The 5,000-nt window shown below is 43.3% G+C and overlaps 1 protein-coding gene across 1 annotated transcript in view; it reads left to right on the top strand.

Moving 5' to 3' along the window:
* Positions 1-5,000, top strand: part of vash2 (vasohibin 2) — a gene marked incomplete at both ends in the record, with an annotated part of 51,519 nt that overhangs the window by 24,425 nt on the left and 22,094 nt on the right. The gene's annotated exons all lie outside the window — the stretch shown is intronic.

Genomic DNA, 5,000 nt, shown 5'->3' with positions numbered 1-5,000 from the left:
TGTAGTTAGTAGATGGAACTAGGGCTGAACAATTTGGGGAAGATATCTAATTTCAGTTTTATTTTATTTTATTTCTTTCTGACAGATATTACGATTGTGATTAGCATTTTTCTTTTTTTTTTATTATTTGAAACTGCGATTCATATCCTCGCCCTTTTCTTGTTTGTTCTTGTTTTCATTTTGCTTAAAAATAGATGTCAGTGTGCAGGATTTACTGCGTTTGAGTAGGATGAAAAGTTTTCACCAATATTGAACTTGATCCATTGAGCAAAGATTATTTGCAGCCAGGGCACAAAATTAGCAGCAGCCAAATGTTGGTCAAATATGCACGTGGCTGGTAGATTTGCTTCAGTCACCAGCCAAAAAACATAATGGTAATCTATTGAGTGGTTGGTCAAATTTGAACATCCACTAACCATTTGGCCGGTGGACAAAAAAGTAAATTTTGGACCCTGCCTGCAGCACTAAAATAACTTTTTTTAAACTACATCCTCTCCGATTTGAAAATTGCAGAGGTTTTCAGTGTTTTTTGTTTTGTTTTGTTTTTCTCTCGATTAATTATTCAGCTCTAGTTGGAACAGATAGGCCTCACCATTTGAGCTCCATGTAGAAAACCTCCAGATCTACTGGAGGAACAAACTGACCACAACCACTGTTCCCCATCCACAACAATCCACTTTTATAAGTCAATATTTTCAATTCTCCTCGCTAGTAAATATCTGAGCTGTTTGCATGATGGATCTTCACCTGTCATGTTTTGTTGTTTGGCTTGGAGATATGGATCTTGACATTTTCCTGGATATTTATGCAGTTATTTAGCTCTGTCTGAATACAATCACACCCAAGGCATGGTCATATACAGGGTGGGAGGGAGGTGAGGTTGTGGTTCTGCACACAGTTTGGTACCAAGGCTATAGGAGGACTGTAGCTTGTCAACAGATAAAAGACTTCAGGGTATGTCAGCGGATGGACAGTCCAGACAGCCGTGAGCTGGGTTGACTGTCACATTTCTCCAGGCTGACAGTGACTTTAATCCACACTGTCTGTGGCAGGCTATTTAGAGCTGGGGTTGTCACAGTACTCAAATGTCTAACTTCCATACTGATACCCAGGAAAATATAGAAGGCGGGGGGTGGTAGGTCCCACACTTCTCCATAATTTAGGACCGATAAAACTCCTTACAAATATTGTACTTACACAGCAGATTACCCCTGCTCTAGTCATCAGACTTTCACATCACTTATAGCTTGTTGAAGCAACAGATACCCACCAATCACAAGGAGGGTAAGATGTTAGATTTTTTATTAAGAGAAAGCACTGCTGGTATCGATACTGTTGCAAATTAAAATGTTTAGTATCAATACTATGGATACCGATACCCGTTGCAAATGAGTATTGTGTCCGTTTCAGTAGACAGACCGTGAAAGGGGACAAGAATGCAAAATAAAATGATATGAGAAAGATGAAGGAGAGGAAGTGATGAGAGGAACGAGTCAGAGGAAGGGAGGAAAGGAGAGAGACAGACAGACAGACAGAGAGACAGACAGAGAGAGAGGAACTGAAAGAAGGCCACAATTTGAGTTCTCAAGCGGCCTGAAAATTCGAACCCGACCCGACCCTAGTAAGTTGAAGCCCGAGCCCGACCTGGCCCGATCAATTAGCATAAATTATCAGCCCGAGCCCATCGGGCTGATAATTTATGCTAATTGATCGGGCCAGGTCGGGCTCGGTCTGAAACGGAGAACTCTAAGCTCTGTGTGTGCATGCGTGCATGTACGTGTGTCTGTAAGCATGGAAGATAGTCAGAGAATAGAGTCTCTAGCCTACTCTAAATTACACATACACATTTTTTCTTCTTTTTTGTGCAGCCCGTGCCCAACACGACACGACACGCCCCATTAGCATAAATTGTCAGCCCGGGTCCGGTCCCGTCGGGCTCGGTCTGAAACAGAACTCTAGCCAGAGTTTGCTGCTGCTGCTGCCCTCTACACAACCTCATACTGTCACATTCATATGAGCCTGGGACCGTGTGTGTGTGTGTGTGTGTGTGTGTGTGTGTGTGTGTGGGTGCAGTGTCACCTTTCACCAGGCCCTCGGCCGTCCAGACTGAAAAGGGAATGAGGCCCCAGCGAGAATTGAACTCGCGACCCCTGGTTTACAAGACCAGTGCTCTAACCACTGAGCTATGAGGCCCTGCCTACCTGCACAGGTGGAGACCCAGGCTTTCAATCAAAGGCTTCTGCCCAGTGCAGCTGCGGCCACACCCTCGATACATACCAGCTATTGTTATGCTGCTGTGTCACCACCCCAACCTGTTAACCCTAGTGATGATTTGATCAGATGTCTGCGTTCTCTGCGTGCCTAGTTTCAAGTAAGGCTGAAAGATTTTGACACAAAATCGAATTACGAATTTTGACAGAATATTGCAATTACGATGTATACTGTGATTCATATCAAATAGTGGCTACTTTGCAAATACCTTTTCTTGTTTTGTAGCATTTGTTTTGACCTACTTAAAGGGCCAGATTGGTGGGGTTTGTCACAGAACAGTGACAATGTGTGGGCTTCCCTTCTCGCCCAGCACGACACTGATTTCTGTGTGGTCTGTTAGTTTTCTCGTTTGATGTGCGAAATCAAATCAATGTGCTGTGAATGAGAACTTGCTTACCCAGAAATTGTGTTGAACCAAAGGGGAAACGCCCCACCCACCTGGCTCTTCAGGTTGACTAAAACAAACAAAATGATCATTTCAAATAATTAGTCAACCCAGGTCTGATACACACCAGTTCTGGCTATCGTAACCAGTACTACTGCACAGGGCCGGTTCCAGAACAAGATGACTAGGGATGCATCCTAGATAGGAAGGGGTGCACATGCACGGGCCGACCCGGGTGGCCGGCCGCCCGAAAAATTTGACAGCAAAAATAATGCATTTTACCATCATTTCAAGTAGAATGATACCAGTCAAGCAAGAATATTTCAAGTGTTTCAAGTGCTTTACTGAAATATTTGGACCATATAATGATAATACAATTATCTCAACCTTAAAAGGTTACATATAGGTGCCAAAAAGCCATAAATTCACATCAAAGAACAAAGAAAAACAACAATTATAATTCAAGTTTAAACAGTAAGTGTGCAGCTGCAGCATTTATTAAAAAAAAAAAAAACACACTCTTTTCAACTGAGCATGCAGACAATTAAAATAAGGTGCAATGCGTGCTTTTGCACCCCTGTAAAACCGGGCCTGCTACTTCAGGATAGTTGCAGTATAAATGGACTTCTTGCACACTAGATACTGGAGGAGGCACAATGTTGCCGTTCTGTGAAATGTGGCATTCCTTTGCAGATAACGGTAGTGAACAGATGTACAGGGAAGGCACAGATTGTGTCAAAGGTTGTGAGATAAGTCTTCGGTGGTTAAGCTGCTGTAGATAGTGCTGTCAGTGTTGAGACTGAACAGTGCAGAGATTCAACAAGTGGATTAGACCACTATCGGGTTAGAGAGGGTACGACAAGCAGGCTTCTGACCAGATGGATGCCGGTTTAAATGTGGAGAGTACATTACTGTAGTAATGCTGTCCCCTCCCTCAAAAGATACCTTTGTAGTGCCCTTGAGCTTTAGCCTAGCCTCTGTTTGCTCTGGGAGATCACAACCTCTTCCTGTTCTGGGCCATAAAGCCATCCAGCAGATTCCCCTGCACATCCACCAGGTGGAGAAACTATGGAGGATGCAGAGTCTGATCAAGAAAAAAAATCCCATTCAACTCTGTTGACATGGTTAATAAAGTATTGCATTGAATTTACGGAAATCATATCACCTCTAAAACGGCACAGAAACAGAGTCATGATGATTCCTAAAATCGTACTTTCTATTTAGATTGCATTAATATATTCAGTTCAGCTGTCTGCAGCTCTAATATCATAGCTTGCTAAGCCATACTGATCACATGAACTCACATTCTGTCCGGCCTCCAGCCCGCCCCGCAGCGATTTCCAGAAATTACAAAGTGCACGGACCAATCAGGGCTCGTAGTTGACAACGTAACCGGCCAATCAGGGACGCCGCTGACAAAACAGTATGGCGGCTCCCGAAGCAACAAGCTGTAAGGTTAACGTTCGTTCATGTGGCTTTGGTTTAGATTTGGCAAGGCTGATTGGCTGAAGGAGTTGTCTGTCAAGGAAACTATTCCCGCCCGCCCACTGAAATGGCTGTGGGCGGGCTGGAGGCCAGACTGATCCACAGAACAAAACAGAATGTGAAGTCATGTGATCAAACAGAATGTGAAGTCATGTGATCAAACAGAATGTGAAGTCATGTGATCAGTATGGTATCAAGGTTAAAGACATGAAGGAGGACATCTGCCATTCTGCCATTACTACCACTGCAGTGCTACTATACTGTTTCCCCTATATGTTGTACATAGTGTACTGTTCCCTAAATTGTACAGGCTGCCATGCTAAAACATACATTTTCTCTAGTGTTTTCTCTAGTGTCTCTATATTCATTTGGGAGTGGTGCTGCTGCTGATCGACTATATTTCATGAACTAAAACAAACAAACTCAGGAAACACTGCTGTATGTGTGGACTTTTAATATGTTATGCTCCAATAAATTGTAAGTGTGCTTATGGCGAAGAGAGGACAGCACATGGCTGCTTGTGGAAAGACATCCCTACATAAAGGAAGGTTTGATGCCTTTCTCAGTATTTTCTTATCTTCACTCCTGCTGTATCTTTCTGGCTGCTTTGAAATTTAAAGAAGGGAATGAGAGAGAGAGAGAGAGAGAGAGAGAGAGAGAGAGAGAGTGAGGAAGAGAGGGGGAGGTTGAGAGAGAGCGAGAGGAAGAGAGTGAGAAAGAGTGAACGCTTTGTAACCCTCAATTACGTGAAATGCGTTGGATTAGCGGCGCATTGTGTTCCCAGACAATGCCTTCTCACTTACCTCTGCCTTCAAAAAAACGGAATCGTTAAATGTGCTATTTAAAGTATTTAAAGCGT

This window comes from Poromitra crassiceps (genome assembly GCF_964638095.1).
Source record: "Poromitra crassiceps genome assembly, chromosome: 9".
Taxonomy (NCBI): Eukaryota; Metazoa; Chordata; class Actinopteri; order Beryciformes; family Melamphaidae; genus Poromitra; species Poromitra crassiceps.
The sequence above is the reverse complement of the archived record's forward strand: the minus strand, read 5'-3'. Positions and strand labels throughout refer to the sequence as shown.